Source organism: Camelus ferus, chromosome 3, assembly GCF_009834535.1.
Source record: "Camelus ferus isolate YT-003-E chromosome 3, BCGSAC_Cfer_1.0, whole genome shotgun sequence".
Lineage (NCBI taxonomy): Eukaryota > Metazoa > Chordata > Mammalia > Artiodactyla > Camelidae > Camelus > Camelus ferus.
In genome coordinates, this window is record NC_045698.1 from 83,834,993 (window position 1) to 83,857,041 (window position 22,049).

Here is a 22,049-nt window from a genome sequence, read left to right on the forward strand (position 1 = left end):
CATAGAATTATGGAACTATCTTGATGAAAAAACTTACCAAAGGTTAAGGATCAATTTGAATAGTGAAAAATATGTGTGGGTTAAAAGCATTCTCCTAATGTTTTCTTTCTCAAAAGTTATTTCATCTGAGGAATCTTGAAAATACTGGAAAAATTTCCGTAACAGGTTGGAATAGTGTACACTGGGGAAATAGTTCTATTTGTGAGTCAAAAATCCCAATCAATTTTTCACCAACCCATTTATTTTTAATTATCTAAAAACACGGTCCAGGAGCTTTTAAACGGTAAGTACTTTTAGCAATTTGACAATAAGCATTGCCAAGTAAACTATATCAAAGCAAAAAGTACTCTAAATTGGGAGACTTAATACTGCTGTTATTGAAAAGTTTGAGATTGTTAAAGATAATTTTCTGATGTAATTTAATTAACATATAGGGTTCTAGTTCAAGATGATAACACAGGGTGATCCTAAACTCACCTCCTCCTGTGGACACGTTGAATCAAGTAACTACATAGAAAAAAATTTCCTCTGGAAAAAATGTAAAAACTAGGTGATTGACTCCTACATATTGGGCAAATGAGGAAAAAATCCACATCAAAATGGGAAGCAGAGATTGAGACACAATCTCACCAAAGAACCCAACCCTGGTAACTGCAATCTATAATCAAGAGGGAACTCAAAACCTGGAGCTTCTCCCTAAGAAGTAAAGAGTTTGAACCCCACACCAGGAACCCCATCTTTTAAGACCTGCACCTGAGAGATGAGCTCTGAAACATTTAGCTTTGAAAACCAGTGGGGCTCATTCCCACACGACTCACAAGGCTGCAGCACACTGAGAAATGGCTCTTAAAGGGCTTGTACCTTTGGACTCACCCATCCCAGGGGCCAGCACAAAAGCTGCCAATTGACAGATACCCCAACTTTACATGAAGGAGCCTTATGTGTTTATCTTAAAACATCAGCCTGGGGGTAGCATGTAACTTAACATACATCTAGGGGCCTGCTTGGATACTCTCTAGGGATGAAGGCTGTCAGAAGCAGTCCTTGCACTCTCCCTCTGCCTCACGCCAGTCAGTAGGCATCATGTTCATGCTCCGGCTCGATACTTCCCAGAAATGAGCTTGCAACCACCTCTGGTTACTTGATTTTTGTGGCTGCCACCCAGGGGACACTGCTAGATTGCCTGGCTCCATAGGGCTTACGCTTGTGGTCCCACAGTACTCTATTATTTGCATATGTTTAAAGCTGCCACATGAGGGTCTGATTTCCATTACTTTCCCTTGGGACACTGACAGATCTCAGCACACCCTCAACTACTGGGAGCCATAAAAAATAAAATAGGGTGCTCAAACAATCACAAAGAGGAGAGAAACAACCAAGAACTGGGGCAGAGTTGAACAATTTAATTCATCTCTTATACAAGGTCTTTCCTTCAAAACAGGGAGAAGTACTCGTTCTAACTAAAGCGTAGAAACCAACAGTAAAGGAAAATGAAGAAACAGGAATTTGATCCAAATGAAAGAAGATAAAACCTCAGAAAAAAATAAACCTTAATGAAACAAAGATAAGTGATATACATGACAAGGAGTTAAAAATGATGGTCTTAAGGGTATCTGCCAAACGCAGGAGAAGAATGAATGAACACAGAACTTCAAAAAGAGACAGAAAATAGAAGAGATCAAGTAGAAGTCAGAGCTGAAAAAATGTAACAACTGAAGTGAAAAATACACTAGCAAACTAGATGAAGCAGAAAAAAAGATCAGTAAACTTAAAGACAGGGCTGTGAAACTTACCCAATGAGGGCAATAATGAGAAAACAATTTAAAAAGTAAATATAGATAGTTCAACGGACTTATGCGACAACATCAAATGGATCAAGATTCAAATTATAAGGGTATTAGAAGGAAAAGAGAGATATAACAGGGCAGAGTACAGCTGTGAAGAAATACGGGCTGAAAACTCCCCTAACATGGAAAAGGAGAAAGACATCCATTTCGAGGAAGCTCAGAGAGTCCCATATAAGAGGAATCCATGGAGACACATACAAAGACATTATAATTACAGAGTGCTGGAATTGAAAGACAAGGAGAGAATCCTAAAAGCAACAAGAGAAAAACAACTCATTATGCACAAATGAACCTCCATAAGACTATAAGCCAATTTTTCAGCAGAAACTTTTTGGCCTTTAGGAGATCATTAGAAGACCATTAAAATATCAAATGTGGGGACAAGAGGAAAGTTGGGATTTAGTCCCCTGCCTCTTTTCTTGCTGGACCATGGCAGTTCCCTCCTACTAGCTCTAGGTCTTGCTGGATTTTTATAACTCATTCCAATTCTTCCTTCAGGCATAGGGGTGGTAGGAGCCTCCTTTTGCTCCTAGGCCAGGGGTACATTACCATCCCTTATTGATTTTCTTTAACCCTATTTGTACCTTTGTAAATAGCCTGTTCATTAAACCCTTTTCAATTACCAATTTTGAGTAGGTCAATAGATAATTTTTATATTATACTAGATTCTAACAGAATTGGCAGAAAAAAATAATCATAATATAGCAAAAAAAAAAAGATAAAAGATGCAAAATATGAGGAAACTATAAAAGTTGTGGATGTAAAATGCACCAAATATGTATCTTATCAAAGTTACAGAAGGAGATAACAGAGTGACTGGGCAAAACCATATCAGAAGAGACCTTAGCTGAGGATTTTTCAAAACTGATAAAAGATACCAATCCACACATTCCAGAATCAAAAGAATTGCTATGGTCCCAATGTTTGTATCCCCCAAAATGCATGTGTTAAAACCTAAGGCTATATAGTCTTAGGACTATGACCACTAGAAGATGATTAAGTCATGAATACAGAGCTTTCATTAGTAAGATTTGTGCCCTTCTAAGAAAGATTTGAGAGAAAATTCCCTTGCCCTTTCTGTACATGTGAAGCTACAGTGAAAAGATGTAAGTGTTGATTATAAGCCACCCAGTTTATGTCATATTTGTTATAGCAGCATAAATACACTAAGACAGAAAAAATCTGAAGCAAGATAAATATAAGAAAACAGACCCAGACACATTTCAGTAAAACTTCAAAATAGAAGAAGCCAAAATGGTAAAATAGAGTATCTTCAAAAAACAACATTTGGACTGAGTTGACTTCTCAGCAGCAAGAGTTGTGGCCAGAAAACAGAGGAATGATCTTTTCTTCTGTGCTGAAACAGACTACCAAATAATAAATAAATTAATTCCTGGCAAAGATATATTTAAAGAACAAGGTCAAGATAAAATTGTTTTCAGAAAACAAACTAAACTGTGCTAAAGAATTTTTAATGGCTCTATTTTCATCCTAACTGGAAGATTTAAAAGGTAAGATGGGCTGAAGGGTAAAGTACTAAAAAGATAGTAAAACTAATAAGGCATTGACGATCTGAAAATATAAGAATGTACTGTAGAAATAAAATTTTAAAAATAGAATGAAAAGGTATAGCAAGAGGAGAATCAAGATGGCAGAGTAAGAGGATGTAGCACTCACCTCCCCCAACAAATGCATCAAAAATACATAAACATGTGGAATAGTTCTCATAGAAAACTAAATGGAAACTGGCAGAGTAACTCCTATACAACCAAGGCTGCAAGAAAGATTCCCACATAATCAGGTAGGATGGGAAGAAAAGCATTGTGTCAGCACCCATGCCCCTGTGGGGGGCGGAGGGGTGGGTTACTAAGAGGATAAAGGAGATGGTCTTAAGGAAGTGTCTTCTTTACAAGTTAGCCTGTTGCCAGGAAAACCTAGTAAATCACTAGGGTTGATCATTAGACAACCTGCTTTTCTCCAGGCAGAAGTTGAGAAGTAGCAAAGACCATAAGTTAGGAAAAAGAACGGATACCTGAAGGCATGAAAGAAGGCTGGTGTAGCTGGAGCAGAGACCATGGGAGATTTCTATTTAATTATGTTTTATATGGAAGGCCACATGTATTTTTCATCAGTCTATTCATATATTAGTGGCTTTATTATAAAGATTCACTGTGCACTTCAAGATTTGACTCAGCATCAAGTGAGCATTTGAAACAGGATAGTTTTTGGTTTTTTGTGGTTTCTTTTTGTTTCAGTTTGGTTTAAGTACTTGACAGAAAAAACAAACAAAAAACACTGCCACGGAGGAATTTTGTGAAAGTTCAGTATTTGATGCAGTAGATAGCTTTGATCGTCCTCTTCCAAAAACAGCATTAGTGTTTGACCCAGCTTACACCTGCTGGTTTTCATGAGAGCATATTGTTAACATCTTTGTTACCCAACTGGATCTACCTTTTTTGGTAAAACAGTCATCACTACACACTACAGCACACTATAGATTCTTGGATTTAGGTTTTTAAGTAGAATGATGTGGCATAAATATCCTTCTTATAAAGTTTTAAGAACACAACAAACAACAAGAAAACCCAGAATTCTTATATAAGGTATAGGTGAAATTAGCCAGTGTTGATTTTTAGCTGGAGGCAGTGCTGTGAAATACATAGATATCCTCCAAGGCAAATACAAATAGTAGACTGATGGTATGTTTTTTTTAATACATGACAGCTTATCTGTTAGAGCCGCAGGAAGCATTCTCAGCCATGTCTGCACCTCCAGAGAGATAAGTTTTGGATCATTTTTACAAAATACACATTATTTTCTAAATTGCATTCTTGATTTAAGGCTGATTGGTATATTATAAACATCGATCATCACATAAAAGAAATAGTTCCAGGACATCCCAGACTAAAGTGTTTGTTTCTTTTTCACTCCGTTACAGTTAGCGTATGGTTGTGTCATTTTATTATTCCTTTTTAGCCAGTTTCAAGTCCATATTATATTTGATTTTAGCTTTGGTTGTATTTTACAGTTTTTTCTTTTCTTATACAATTGACATTTTCCTATGACCTTGATGCTGATTTAGCGCTTCTCTGCATCCCTGGACATACCTTGAGGCTTTCTTCTCCAGCATTTTATTTCAATCTCTAATGCTCACCTGCCCCAGCCATTTATATGGCTCCTGGTACACACTGAGTAACTAGGATGAAAAATACATTTCATTCTGAGTACTGAACTTTATAGATTAGTAAGGGGTTCCTGAAGTACTGTATTAAAGCAACACTTATCTTTGTTGTAAGCTACAGTGGGACTGGTAGCAAAATGCATCGATGTTCATTATTATGGCAGCCATACACATTGGATGGGGTGGTGGAGGAACGACAATTCGTATCAGGTAAATTTCATCACATGTAGAGAAGAAATAAATGGTCTTTGGCATTAGACCTAAAATTCTGCTTCAGGGAATAGTGCATAGGAAAATTCTTAAAACCTCTTAGGCTGAGGAAACCTAAAAACATTGTATTATATATAAAAGAAACTTTAAAAGCATCGTGTAGATAACAAGTGAATGAAAGGTCTCTGGGAAGACAAAAACCTGGCTGGTAAATGAATAAAGCATCTTGTAATACTTTTGCAACAGTGGAAATTAGATGATTCAGGAGAGGTAGGGAGGAGGCTCAGTATCATTTATTAGGACAGCCTCTCAGACAGGGAGACATACTCTCCTTGCCTAGGATAGCACAAATTAGACATTTTATCCAGTATCAAGTTTTACTAATAATTTTATGAAAACAGATAGACATAGTCCCTAAGCAGAGTAGGAAGTAGTTGAAATCAACACAGCCCCATACGGTTCTTTCTTAACTGGTTACTACGTTCTCTGTGTAGGTCAGAATAATTAATATCTGAGGTCTCAAAGTTATATATGTGATCACATTCTTTAAACAGAAGAGAAGAGTCTTAGTGACTGCCTATCACTCTTTTATATTGCGTTAGTATAAATTACGGCATTTTTCATGATCCATAAATACACAGATTCCATGTTTGTTTGCCATAAATAATCTAGACAGACCAATTACACACTGGTACAGCACACTATAGATAAGGACTAGACCATAAAAAATACCATTAGTGTATTTGCCAGGAGGCCAATTATTGGCATATTTTCAAGGTTTGTCTCGGTCACTCTCCTTCCTTTGTTCCTGGGGGCAACTCCTTGATAAAGGGAGACACTGGATTCCAAGCCAGCTGCTAACGATTTCCTTCCCATATTCATATATTTCTTACAGGTTGGTGACACAAAAATGTTTCTCTGCTTTAAGATAATAAAAATATCTTATGTTTTTTTGGCATTTAAACATTTGCTCCATCTAGAAATTGTTTTTATATAAAATAAGAGGGATGGGTCTAAATATATTGCTAGACCTGCATGCTATCCAAATATCGTAATATTAGCTGCATACAAATTTGCAGTTAAAAATTCACTACCATCTTTACCCTATGAACATATATAACATCTAGTATATCCAGGATTACATTATTCTTTTACTTCTATGAAAACTTCAATTTCTGAGTTTATTAACTTCTTAATATGCTTTCGTGAATTTTTTTGTCTTGATGATATAATGCGGTTTTATGGTTTCTACAGTTTAATAAGATATATTTTCTTAATATTTATCTTTACAAAAACAAGTTCCAATGTTGCTTGCTAAGATTTTTAATATTCATCCTAACAACATTCCTTCTAATAATAGAGCAACTGTAATAATGTAAACCATTGTCTTTTTTTCTAGCATGTGATTGTTGTCTCATTTTATTTTTCCTTTTTTAGCCAGCTTCAAGTCCATATTATATTTGATTTAGCTTTTGGTTATATTTTACATTTTTTCTTCTATTATCAACTGACATTTTCCTAAGGCTCTGACCCTGCTCAATTACCTGTTTTACCTGTTGTGTGCAGATATCAGACCTTCTGAGATTAAACAGTGGGGTGTGGTGGTAGTCAGAGAGCTTCATCTCATCCCATAAATTTCAAACTATCTCATAACTTTAACTCTCGTGCTTGGCATAGACAGGGTGAACTAAATGGCAATTCAGGTGACTCTGGATTTATTTAATGACCTTATATGTAATTCAATATAGTGAAAAGCACTAGATCTATAAGCACTGCAACGTACCTTTTTTTTCTAATGATCAAATCACATTAGTTATAGTGGATGTAATCAGATTGCTTACATTGATATTATTCATTTAAGTTCCCAGAATAAGGAGAATGAAGGAGTGGAAGAGGGTGGAAAAAGAGATTAAGAAAAGAAATTATTATTTGCTGAAAAAATGGTAGGATTATCAAATGTAAAATAAGTCTAATAAACAATTTAAATACATTTAAGAAAACATATGGGTAAGATATTAAACAATCATATTTTTTAATTTAAAAGGATGTGAAGAATGGCTTTATAGATTTTATGAAGATTGTAAATTATAACAACTCTCAGCTATTCAAATACTCATTTTCTAATTAGCTGCTAATCCTAGTCTTTTTGAAAAGTTCAAAACAGCAGTTAAATATCATATCTATTTTAACATGTATTTTTATTTTTCAGTTATTAAAGATATCCTTGCCATTAAACAACTGTAAAAGTCAGCTGAAATTTAAACACTTATTTTTATTTTAAAGAAATCATCCACAAGTCTGAGTGTTTTAATCAATGGTCTTTTCTTTATGGAAGGAATTTTAATTCAGAGTTTATGGGGAAGGGTAAAGAAAGGTATAAGAAACAATAAAATTCCCCAAGGAATCTTTTAATTTACTTTTCCTTTCAACTATGCCAATGATTAAAACAAACAGAATATGGAGAATAGTAAAATGAGAAGTTATATGCATATTACCTTGATTTAGGAATTCTGAATGCAACCATTCAACTATTTTAAAAAGTTTAAAATTAATTTTAAAGTAAATTACAGGCATCACTACATTTCAACAGTAAATACTTCTGCATGAATCTCTAAAAAATAAGAACTTCTTTATATAACCATGAAAATGATTATCAGACCTAACAAAAGGAGAAATAATTCTCTAATTATATCAAATCCATATTCATATTTTCTCAATTTTCTCCACTATCATTTATAGCTTGTTGAATAGATAATTATCTACTTAAAAGCATGCTTCTGGTTACCATGTCTCTTAAAACTCTCTTCATCTAGAAGGGTCTTCCCTTTGACATGACAATGCTTTGCTGAAGAGGTAGTCTATTTGTTCTGCAACTGTTCTTACCTTCTGTGTTGATCTGATTGTTTTATCATGGTGGCATGTGACATTCTAACCACCTTTTATTACTGGCCAAATAGATGTTATATCTAAACGCTTAGACAGATTTAGGTTAAGGTAATCTTGGCAAGGGTACTTAGAAGATGATGTTGTGTACCATGGATTACATCACATTAGGAAGCCTGTCATGTTCTGTTGTCCCACCATTAGTGATGCTGAAGTTCATCTTGAGTTTGTCATCAACATTTTACCTACTGTTTTATGCATGCATTGAAGATCCTATCCAGATCAGTATTTTAGAGGTAAAAATACTGGAAAATTAGAAATATGTTATCATTCTGTCTATATTTATTTACTGCTCTTCTTCAGTAGAGATTTTTCTCATCTATTGCATGATTTTAATGACAAAAACATTTCCTACAGTAAAGTGTGGATTAATGCATAATTATTTCCCCTGACTGATATTCAGAGAGAGAGAAAGTGGGTCATTTCTAGTGATGGCAAATAAGTATTTATTGTTACTGTTCGCTTGATTTTCACTTCCTCTTTTTGAACATTATTATAGAGATGAATTCTCACGTATCTAGTGTATTTCAAGGTAGTGAATTACTTCTCTATTTGATGCTCAAGTAGTTCGAAAATTGCCCACAGGCTCCCTATGTCTTTTTAGCACCATCTTTTCTTTCCTTTGCTTTTTGCTTTCTCACAGTAAGACGGTCCAGGCCCTTCTCACATATTCCCTCCTAAGAACTCTAGTCTGCCAGTCCTCCAAAAAGCCCTGGTTTCTCTTTGTAAAGAGTGGGGTTTATTGGTATTTAGGGATCAGTGTTTATTGTCAATGAGTATCAGTGACTCTAAACTCTTTCAATAGACTAGGGAATACAAAGTATAACTTACTTCCAGTTCAAATTTAACATTTTAAGGTTTTAATTACGATTATTTTTGTTCTTTATGTGTATATCTGTTTTCTTTCACATAACAATTTGATTTTTAAAAACAATAATTATTTGTTGTTCATACAACATATATAAAATAGTTTCAAATGACTATACAAATATTACATTTACAGCAAGATTAATACTGAAACAAAATATTTTAGTTTTTTTTGTCTTTAAGCACTGTTTATTTACATAATCATCTAGTCACTGAAATTCTTGGATCTAGGCATATTATTAAAGCATGTATATTCAGAAGTGTGCTTGTTTAAAAGAGCAATTATTAGCAAAATAATTTAGTTAAGCTCTTTCTAAAACTTTTCATATTCATAGACCTATTTTTCTCTGTCACTTCTCAAGTTAGTCAGCAAAGTCTGTGTTGTTCTATCCTACACTGTCCCTTTTAGTCAAAAAATGGTTGGTTGAGCAGCATTTATTATGTGGTGCACATTACTATATACAAGATCTTGTGGTAGCTCACAGCAAAGAAAAAAATGTGCTAATGAATATATGTATGTTCATGTATAACTGAAAAATTGTGCTCTACACTGGAATTTGACACAACATTGTAAAATGACTATAACTCAATAAAAAATGTTTTAAATAAATAAATAAATAAATAAATAAATAAATAAATAAATAATCTAAAAAAAATTGTTGGTTGAGCCACATTTATTAAATGGTGCACATTACTATCTTTCAGGTTTTTTCCCCAAGTAGCTGGCATCCATTTGAGTACATTATCGTTTAACTAAACTTAACATGTTTACTCAAATTCTGTAGGACATTTTTGACAAATTGATTTACAGTCTTAAAGATGATACTGATTAATGTATCAATCAGCCCCATTAGCCTGTTATTGTTTTAAAAGTCTTCAACTGTGCTGCAGAATTTGGCAATTTCTTTTGCCTTCAGTTGCATTACTTGGTGTGTAACCCCTATATGCACACCACCAACCCTACACGTAACTATCACATGCAAAATACAAACTGATTTTAGAGATGTGAAAAAATGCTTGCTTTGAAATGATAAAATATTGCCAAATACTATCCATATAGAGATGAATAAAAGGATCTCTCTTCTAATAAGCTTGTTAAACTGTCTGATTTTTATCACCTTGAGAGATAAGTGACATACTTGTTTTAGTCTGATTTTCTCAAGGGTAAATCTGAGCATTGTTTTCACATCTTTAAATGCTATTGGCATTTCTTTAACTATAAACTTTTTAATGACTTTTACATCTTTCTATCAGGAGCTTGAACTTTTTCTGTACTTGTTTTCAAGGAGGTTTTGATGAGCTTGTGAAATTAATCTTTTGCCTTTCATGTAAATAGCAATTATTTCCCAATAATTTTGTCTTTTGATTTTGCTTATGACACTTTTTCTATAAAAAAAAACTTTACATTTTATAATAAAAATAATTACTATTTTCTTATACTGCTTCTGGAATTTGAATAATATTAAAAATGTTTTTCCACTTCAAGGTTCTAAAAGAATTCAATGTTGTTTTCTTAACAGCATGGTTATTTTTTTAATCTAAATCTCTGACCCATGTGGAAATGATTATAAAACATGAGGTAACATTGTACAAATAGCTACCCAGATGATCCAACACCACTTATTAAAGTCTACTTTTTTCTCCCATGGATTTGAAATGCCATCTTTATTGCATTCTAATTCCCTTATGTACTAAATAATCTGTATGGATTTTATATTTTGTTCCACTAATCTATCCATGTCTGTGCCAGATATAATGATTTTTATTATTGAGACTTCATTTTATTTTTTAATATCTGGTAGGTTTTGTGGTAGGTGTTACCCACTATTCTTAGCATTGCTCATGCCTACTGCTGTTTCTCAGGGCCTACTTACCACTTTCTTCACATAAGTTGAACATATTTCTTATTGTTGTATTTCATATTTTTATACTGAAAATGAGTTCTCTTATGTTATGTCTTCTAATGATAGTGTTTGTATATATGAAGGAAGATAGATAAATAGATTTAAGTTAATTTCATATCCTGCTCCCTTACTGAATTTTCTCGTGGTTGTAGTAATTTTCCATTGATTCTTCTTGGTTTGCCAGCTATATAAAAAAGTAATCACTTACTAGCGTTACTTTTATCTGTTTTCTATACAACTGTTACACATCGAATTGCCTTCTCTTATCTAATTTCATAGACTCTTATATCCAGTACATGTTTAATTTTGTATATTTTTAATATTACAGATACATAGGAATCCATATTAAACAAGCAGATCAAAATCAAAAATTAATATGAAGTGCCCATCTATGTGACCACTCATGTCAGACCAATATTTCTAGCCACCTCACATGCCCTCTGGTTGACACTAATTAGCCATACTAGATTTCTACTGGCCAGTGTTTATAGTAAAAAATTTTATTTTGAATATTGTATATTTCATGCCTAGAGTTTCCATTTGATTCTTTTTCTTATAGCATCTACTTTCTTCCTCATTATGTTCATGTTTTCCTTTTCATATTTGAGCATATAAAGCATATATATATAAATGCTTTAAAGTTCATGTCTGCAAATTCCAGCATCTCTGTGATTGCTGCTTCTGTTTCTGTCAATTGATTTTCTCCTGTACGACATATTTTCCCATGTCTTCATCTGTCCAGTAATTTACTAGATGTTGGACCTGGTGATGTTATATTATTCAATGCTTAAATTCTGTTGTCTTACTTTAAAGAGTGTGATCTTTGTTCTGGCAGGCAGTTACTTACAAATTAGCTTGATACTTTGGGGACTTGTTTTCATGCTCTTTAAAGGGAGACTCCAGAGTAGCCTTACTCATTTGTGAGTTCAACCCTATTACTATGGTGCAACCCCTTCGGGGTCTCCACTGAATACCCCAATACATATTGGTGTTCATACAAAGCCTTGAAGGGGCCTCATTTGCAGATTTGTTTTTGAACTCTTTCTCTGCATAATTCTCTCCTCTCTCAATCCTGACCCAAAATTTCAATCACCTTAGGCTCACCAAACTCAGGTCTGATGGGTTCTGTCTGTGTTCCCTCTCCTGTTTTACTGAAATTGCCTGAAGGAAAAAAATCCAGAGGAATTATAGAGCTGATCTCATTTCTATGCCCTGCTTTCCTCAAAGATAACAGTCCTGTGCTGTCTCATGTCCAGTACCTGAAAAGTTATTTTATGTATTCTGTTTGCAGTTTTCAAGTTATTTATGGTAGAATGGTCATGCTGGACTTGTTATCCCAAAATTCCTGGAAACATATCTCTAATTACATTTTCAATTTCTCAGCAGAATACTTCTTGATTATCTATTGCTCTATACCATTTAAAACTCAGCAATAAACTCTGGGGTAAAAGCTTACTTGTAAAACTAGTGGGATTTTAGTTGTCTTCTGTGAGATTGTGTTTTCCCTGAATCTTGCTACATTTTTTTGTATAAATAATTGTGTTGTAATTTCATTTCTCTTGTTAACTTCTGAATGCATTTCTCCTGTACTATCTTTTAGAAGGAGATTTTTTTCTCATTGGGAGGAGCAAGAGTTTTACATGGATTTCAATAATATACTGAATATATTCAATAATATAATGAACTCTTTGTTGTTGTTAGTTTTCTCTATTTTAGAAAGGTCCTTAGTGTTAGCTGCCTTCTTCTACTGGCTTAATATCAGCTGTTTCCCCTAAGGGAATCCCAATGTGTCACACATTTTCCTTTTAATTTGTCCACTGTGATGGCTGTGAACTGTGTTTTCTCAGAGACAGGCCCATGAGTCCCCATTATGATGGGGCTTTCCACTTCTGGGAATCAACCTTTGTTGAAGTTATCTGGATTCTTCTATTCCTAAGGTCTGGCCACTCCCTATTCTTATGTGTATGTACCAACAGACTCGTGGCACCTCTGTGGGTATTGGCACTGATTCTGCTGGGGTCAAGTATTTATTTTCCCCCTTAAACGTAAGTCGAGGTTTATAATTTTCTCTGTCATCCAGTTACTGTGTAGAGGTAGGTCATGCATATTTTCTGTCTTTGTTGCACAGTATGACTTTTGGAAGAGGTGGGGGGGCGGGTAAGAAGTTCTAGGCAAAGATCTTTATCCTAGTGCAAACAGGAAGACCCTCTCCATAGAATGTAATGTGGTCACACAGACTAGATTTCAGTAAAGTGAGCCAGATACCAAAAGATTCAACATAGTGTACAGATATGACTGAAGCTTGAGTTTGCCTGGGTAAGTGGGGTAGAAGAGAAAGCTGGCCAGGGAAAACTAACATATATTTCTGTAGGAATGTAGTAATGTAGAATATCTCAAAGATCCAGTATAAGCTTGGGTCATTTGCATTTTTATAGCTGGTACGCACCAAGGATATGGTGTTAGGCAAAATGCTCAAGTCATAGAAAGAGACTGTACTAGGTAATTTGGAATAATAGGACATGATGATCAAGGGAGTTTGTTTTGTAAAATAAGTCATGATAGAAAATTGAAGAAATGAACCATAAGTAAAAGAAAACCACAACCTATGGAATGGGAGAAAATTTTTGCAAATGATGAAACTGACAAGGGTTTGATCTCCAGAATATATAAGCAGCTCATGTGACTTAATAAGAAAAAACAACCCAATCCAAAAATGGGAAGAAGACCTAAACAAGCAATTCTCCAAGGAAGAAATACAAATGATCAATAGGCACATGAAAAAATACTCAGTATCACTACTTATCAGAGAAATGCAAATCAAAACTACAGTGAGGTATCACCTCACACCAGTCAGAATGGCCATTATTCAAAAGTCCACAAATAAAATGCTGGAGAGGCTGTGGAGAAAAGGGAACCCTCCTACACTGCTGGTGGGAATGCAGGTTAGTGCAGCCACTGTGGAAAACAGTATGGAGATTTCTCAAAAGACTTGGAAGAGACTTACCATATGACCCAGGAAACCCACTCCTGGGCATATATCCAGAAGGAACCCTACTTCAAAAAGACACCTGCACCCCAATGTTCATAGCAGCATTACTTACCATAGCCAAGACATGGAAACAGCCTAAATGTCCATAGACAGATGACTGGATAAAGATGTGGTATATTTATACACTAGAATACTACTCAGCCATAAAAAATGACAACATAACGCCATTTGCAGCAACATGAATGTCCCTGGTGAATGTCATTCTAAGTGAAGTAAGCCAGAAAGAGAAAGAAAAATACCATATGAGAATCGCTCATATGTGGAATCTAAAAAAAATGAACATTAATACAAAACAGAAATAGACTCATAGATATAGAATACAAACTTGTGGTTGCCAAGGGGGAGAGGGGTGGGAAGGGACAGACTGGGAGTTCAAAATTTGTAGATACTGACAGGCATATGCAGAATAGATAAACAAGATTATACTTACAGCACAGGGAAATATATAAAAGATCTTGTGGTAGCTCACAGCGAAAAAAAAAAAGTGACAATGAATATATGTATGTTCATGTATAACTGAAAAATTGTGCTCTACACTGGAATTTGACACAACATTGTAAAATGACTATAACGCAATAAAAAATGTTAAAAAAAGAAAATGGAAGAAATGGAAGAAAGAAATATGTATTTAATGTGTAACACATGTTTGGTACTATACCGAAAGAAACTGGGGTAAAACTATTCCCTGGCACTCTGGATACTAGTTTTGTTTAACAAAGCATCTTAATTCTGATACACGACACACTGAGGAGAGAAAGATCCTCATACTATACATCTCCAATTTATGCCTCTGAAACTTGCATACTACGGATCTGCAGAAGGGAAATACTTTTATGCTATTAATGTGAAGCTACTGATTACCGAGTGTTTATATATCTATGAGACTGTAACTGTACTAATATTACACATGAAGAAAGTGCGTATCAGAAACGTCATCAGTATCAAATCATTGGTAAATACTCCAATGTGTGCCACGCCAAAGCTAATGCCCTTTATTTGGACATTTGACTGCCTCCAGGCAGACAGCAAGAATTGTTTTGTAGTTCTATGAGCCAGTAGTGTGGAATTATCAAGGTAAAATAAATTCTTTAAGAGTGACTATGCATCTTCTTTTGAAAGAAGGTGCTTTTTTTTTTTATGGTTGTGGACCTTGATGCCAACCACAGAAATTAAAAAAAAAAAAAAGACTGAATGGAAATATACTGGCCCAGGAAAAGGTAGTGTTTGGGGGAGATAATATAAACAAAAAAGCAGAAACCCAAATTAGACAGTAGATCTATAAGTGTGGTGTACCTTTAAAGTAGAGATAAGTGCAACCAACATATATTCCAATGTTGTATATCAGTTTATCTTTACAACTTCCATTTTTACAACCAGTTTATATCTTTCAATTTACTAAAGAATTAACTACACTTTTTCTGTTTCTGACCATTTCTGGAGCTTGGTATCTGAAAGCATATGGCTTTAAAGGCAGTATTCTCACTGCAGTGCACATGATGTTATTGTAAAGTGCTGCTGTTTGGTAATAAAAACTAAGTAATCTTATTTTATTTGGAAGATATGAATTAGTATTGTTTTGTATAGATACCATTTAAAATGGTCTTTTAAAATGCCCACATTCTCGTTCAATTCTAGTTCAGCTAAACTATGGAACATTGGAGCAGTGACCACATTAAGTTTAAGCATAAAAAGAATATGCAACTTGTAGATATAATTGTAAATATTGCTATCAATGTAAAGCTACTGATTTTTGAATGTTTATACCTCCAATTTCTTTATACAAACTATGTTTAGAACTCTACAACAAAACAGGTTAAATAAACACAGCTATGGTAAATATGAAAAAGTAAACGTATGCAAGAAGGCAAATTTACCTTTTCCAAAATGATTATCTTAAACATCTATTGTATGACAGAATAGAGTCTCTTAGTTAATAGCACTATAATGCAGGTTTAATGGATGTCATTTTTCAGACATTTAGATTTTTAATTGCTTTCCTTTCAGCTTCATTAGCACAATGGCAACTCTTCAGTCATTCCAATTTTAAGCAAAAAAAATTCCTGTAACTTTTTTCTGGTTTCAAGAAAATGTGCTATTAAATAAAGATGCCACAAAAAATCAGGCTTTTCTCCATAGCACCAGATTTCAGAGTGGCTAAAATAGACATCCATTGTTTGACTTTTCCAGCAACACTTTCTCTGTAACCTAATAAAATCAACTGTTTTACTTTGGAAATCACTGCTTCCTAGCTCCACCTCTTCCACAGCATATTGATCATAATGTCTGGTTCAGCTCCCTACCCCTACTAAAGGTATGGTTGAGAAGGGTGATGAGATCCAGGAAAAAAAAAAATCAAAGTAGCCCATTGTGTTAGCTCATGAGCTATAGAGGACCATGTATGTTTAATCTGATTGATAACCATCTTCTCTAGTCATATGTGAGAAGCTCTCCCTCTACAGAACAATGCAGGGAGGGATTTCTGTAAATAGGGCCATAACTACATTATTTGATGTGTTAACTCTGTCATACTTTAAGCCAGGTTAACCTCTATTCCCAGTTACGTGAGTCCTGATTTTGTCACTGTAGTCCTGATTTTGATTTTTCTAATGAGCTCGTTAGTTTTCAGTCACAAGGATTCAAAATCATTTCCGTTAGTCCAATGATTTCACTGAAGTGGCTCAAGAAATCATAATACAAATTAGTAGACTCACTGGCTAAGAGCCTCAAGATACCAAGGGTGGATGGAAGGTCTCCTGCAGCGAGTACAAACCACAGATTTGTCAGGAAGTGACAAAATTACAGGAAACTGGTGAACCATATATTTGAATTCCTCTGCTGTTACCTGATGTAAAGCATTGCTAGATGGATCCTACTAAATCATCAACTTAACTAACCAATGAATGCATTAAAAAAATTTCATGCAAGAAAAAAACAAATTGGAATTTATTTGTCTAAATTTTCTAGTTAATATCCTCAAATGGATAAGTTATTTTAGGGTACCAGAGGCCATGGCAGATGTTAAGAAATAATTCTCTGGCAGCCATAGAAAACTGTTTCATAAACTGCTGTTGTAGCTTTCAACTTGGAAAGCTGTTGTCCTAAAAAGGCAAATATAACTTCCCATAAGAGCTGTTTTATTACACAGAGGAGGCATGACTCAAACTGGCATAAGTCCACGGGAGAATACCAAAGAGAAAAAAACTTTAAAGCTAGGAGCTATAGATTTCACTGAACTTTACAGAAGATAGAAAATAATGCAATCCAGGATAAGCTGACAAACATTTGGGATGGTGTGGCTATGATAAACATGACCAAAAATGGGGATATATCAATACAGCAATTTTATCTTTTCCAAACTTGTAATTTTAAATGTGCAGTATATGAAATAACAGAATCTTATCCCTCGTAGGTACTAAAGATAAATTAATGAAAATTTTAACAGTTATGTGTATAAACCAACTAACGTTAACTCATTTTATATTATCACAAACAACTGAAATCTTTATTAGGTCGCCTGAATAAAGTCTAATAAATGGAGCGACTGTTAGAAAGTGAAGTATTAATAAGCAACCCAGTATGTACTCTGTCATTTAAAATTGTTCCCTTTTTAAAATTTTCTGTATGTGATACAGTTTATAACAGTGAATTTAATTATGCAAATCTAAGTAGAAACATAAAAACATGATAAAATATATGGGAGTGTATGTATGGTTTGCTTTGTTTTCCAAGAATAATCAGAGCCGACCTCTTTGGTTCTGTTTGGTGTCCTCCTTTGTTTTTTCCCCAGTGAGAAATCACTAACCAGTGGGGCCTCTACAAGGTATTTATACAGCATCCATGAGGAAATAAAGAGCGTTTGCCTCAATATTCTTTATTTTCCTTTTTGTCAGTCTCTGTCTCTTTCTCTGTTTCCTTCTTAGCCTCTCTCCTCTTTCTTTCTGACCTTTCTTTCCTTACTCCTTTTCTATAAACCCAAAGTACATTAGCTAATTTTCACAGTTTGTGACAAAGTGCTACATGAGAGAGAGGACACTGAGAGAAAGGGATTTTTTAAGGGACATGTTTAAGACTATAAAACTTGCAATTGGCAAGGACCAAGGCACCTTCATGTGCCTTTCATGCCAATGCAAATGAAAATTTAGGATAAAAAGGTAGCCTACAATTAAAAAAGAAATTTCACTGCACTATAGTAGCATTAAATTGTCATCACATCAGTGACTAAGACTTTTTTTTAAAAGTGGGTTATCCAACAACACTTCACTTCCTGAGAGTCACAGTCTTATAACCTATTAAAAGAGAGCTGCTAACACTAAGAAAAACCTAAAATAACAGCATTTCACCAGCAGTGAGCCTTTCCTCTTCAGTGATGTTGTGACAACTTCTATTTCTACCAAAATATTGATGAAGAGGAATAAGATGGGATACCACTGTCTAAATTCTAAAAGGACGCTAATCTCAACAATGAAAAAAGTAGGTCAGAAGAAAGTGATTTATGCATTACAGACCACTACACAAATTCAAGATATAAAGATCCATTTTTCTCTTTCCTTGTTATTTATTTAAGTATTAAGCTGTTCAAAATTTCTGAACGGTATTTTGCCATTATGTCTAAGAAACCTCAAAATGTTTATACAGTTTGAAGAAATTATTCAGTTTCCTCGAATTTAACACAACATGAGAAGTATGTGAATCATCATCCTGGTATTATTTATAATGTAGTAAATTTGAAGCAGATTAAATATCCCAGAGTAAAGTATGTTTTCATGATGACAGTGTCTCTAGAAAAAAATGGAATTTTAGTTAACTATTAATAAACTTTGTGAATTTTAATTGAGAAAATACTCATTCACTATTAAATGAAAAAATCAAGATAAAAAGAATATATAGACAATTAGCCTAAATTAACAAAGTATTATATAAATAAAAAATTTGAGAAACAAAGAAACTAAAGTATTAAGAGTATGTATGTTATTGCACTCCTATCTTCTTACATAGCAATACTTTCTAATTTTGCTCCATTTCCTTGCAATGTTTGCAATTTTACTGGTTTGTAAATCATACCACACCTATTAACAGAAAATTCCTTAGAAATAGTTGGCTTCATTGCGCAGATAATTTAGACAATTTTAATCTTTGTAAATTTAAAGGTCAACATCCAGAACATGTGACTTAAGATACCTAGAGGGATGTGAGTGAGGTAGAACTCCATCAAGCGCCTGTAAAGACAGACCGGTGCACCTCAGCCCTACTGAAGTTCTCTCCTGTGGGGGTACAGACCCTGAGCATGAGGGCCGTCACTGATCAACTACAAATGCTGTCCATCCTCGTTCTCAGAACTGCTAAAATCCCTTTTTAATTATTAATTTCCATGATAGTTTGAGAGAGAGAAATACATCTGTTTTTGAAAAATAAAAAACATTTTGAAAGTTATAAAATAAAACGTTTCTTTATCCATCGCCCCCATTCCCATTAGGTTAATGCATTTATGTGTTTATGTTTAATTTTCCCATACATATATATATAGTTTACTGATTTATTTAATTTCATCTGAATAAATTAATCTGCCCCTGAACTATGAGAGCTCAATCCCTTGAATGACTCACTCACATTCATATCCTGACTTATATTAATATTATCATATTTTAGATAATTCTAGGAAGTTACAGATAGACTGTGTTCTCCTCCAGAACTAAACTCTCTCTTTTAAACACACGCATGCATGCTGTTAGAACAAATAAAAATAAAAAATAAAAATAAATGAATTCTCCCTTTTCAAAATACGGGAAGAAACTTCTCCCGCCTCCTCCTACTCAGAGCACAAGGTTTAAAGAACTTGTAATTGCAAGTATTTTCTCCTTGCTTTGAAATGTAGAAAATTCGCTAGGCCTTTTTGTCAGCTCTAAGACCCAGAGATGGCTTTCTCCAGGATCTGGAAGCCATCTCTTTGAAATGTAAACATCAAGAGATAGCACCCTTATACGCCAGTTTCTGTGAGACGGTAGGAGCCTAACCCTTGCGCCAAGTTCCAAAACTACCTTCTGTCATAAAGATATGAGAAGTTTGTTTCTCCTCTGGATTAAGCCAATAAACTAACACAGACGGTCAACCCAAACACTATGTAAAGTCATGATGATCTGTGTGTGACAAATGGTGCTGTCAGATCCTCTTAAGTGAGGACTAGTTGTTTATCTTAATACGTATTCAATGCATCTTCTCTGCTTGGCTATATAAGGAAGTAAGATTCTTTTGCTTTTGAATGCATTACCCGAGTGCCTGTGATATGCATTGCATTGTGGTTTAACACTTATTCCCTAATACAAACATTTTCTATCTCTGCTACCTTTGTGGATGGTTTTCTGGGTTGGAGTAGATTTTGTTTTCTGATTATATTTCTCAATAACATGTACACAGATTTTTCACTTAGTTTGTTTTTCAAATGACCTTTATGTCATCTTCATCCAGATCATACTTTGGGAGCAGGGCGTAACTAGCCTTCCAGGAGCATAGCACGATGGCTACTCATACAGGTTTAAGACTACATGTTGGCTCAATACGCAGTCTGCTTTTCTATCAACTGATAAGTTTAGCAAACTTTTCACCTTCTTCTCTTCCCTCACCCTTCTGTATCTTTGCCAATGCATGAGAGAATCATCTGTTACAACCTCCTTAGATGTATGCTTTAAGAAATGGTTTTGTCTTGTTACTGGTGAATTCCTTGCTTACTTTTAATATTTAAATCATTTGGTTAGAGATTTCTTTTTCCTGTCAGGATTCAGTAGTGTTTATGTAGTTTACAGTTTTCTCTACTTTCTACATGAAGATTAAGGAGAGAAAATACTTTCCTCTTCTGGATGACACTAACTGCCTTTTCTGTTGTTTTTCACTGTTTTTTTTTTTCCTTTGGCATAACTGAGCCAACTCAACAGAACAATAGTGTCTAGCTGATAGAAGTTTTACACAAATTGCTCTTCCATGATCTGCCTGCTTCTTCCCCTTTTAAATGAGGCCATTCCCCCAGCAAAGAAAACACTTACTATTACATGGGCCCATCCTCTAATTTTCCTATAAATACATACAATAATGAGACCAGGTCCTTCTACTGGAGCACTTTCCATAGTCTCTAGTCGTTCCTAGATCAGCACATTTCTCTATGTAATGCAGAGAAAGCCTGGGGTGTGGGGGACGGGGAACGTGTGCACTACTTATAAGCATTTCACAGCAAATGTTTCCTTATGCCCACATTTTCTGTCTATACCCTTTACATGACAAAGATGAACCACCTTTATTTAAAAAAATAAATGTATACAGTTAAAAAAAAAAACTCTGTTCTCACTATGTTTAACAGCCTATGCTACAAATAATTATAAAGCCTGAGAGCATACAGTTATCATTCTATAAATCAGATAGATAATAGCTACATCTAATTTCAGAGAGAAAAGATTAAAGTCAACAGAGGAATCATCTCACAATCTTTGAAACTTGCCTTCTTTACTTCAGAGATGTTTTGCATTTTCAATATCTTATTTTGGCCTGGTTTGTGTTTTTTAACCAAGAAATAAACTCAAAAGAATTGATCCTTTAAAGAAAATCAAGAGGAAGTCATCTATAAAGAGGTACTTTTCTTCACATTTGACACACATGTATATGACTTGAGCTAGGGAGTCAGAATGCCCAAGAGTTTGGTTTCAAAGTTACTATTGTATATTTGGGGACATATTTCTGTATACTTCGTATTACACGTCACTATTTTTACAATCAACTTAAAATATCAGGGAAATCATTATCCTGGAAAAATGTAAAAGCAAATAATCTATTGCAAATTTCAAGTTAGATTTGACTAATCAATTTTATAACCAAAAATGGATTAAGAGACAAAAATTTGGCCTTGCCAGGGTCAGGCCACCTTTTTCACTTATCTCCTTTCACTCAGAATTTCTTCAACTTCACTATAGGAGTAGAGTGGAAATGCTGGGGTTATGTATTTCTATTTCTCACCTTAAGATTTTCTGCTATTCATTCACTCATTCAATAAATACTTAGATAAAGTG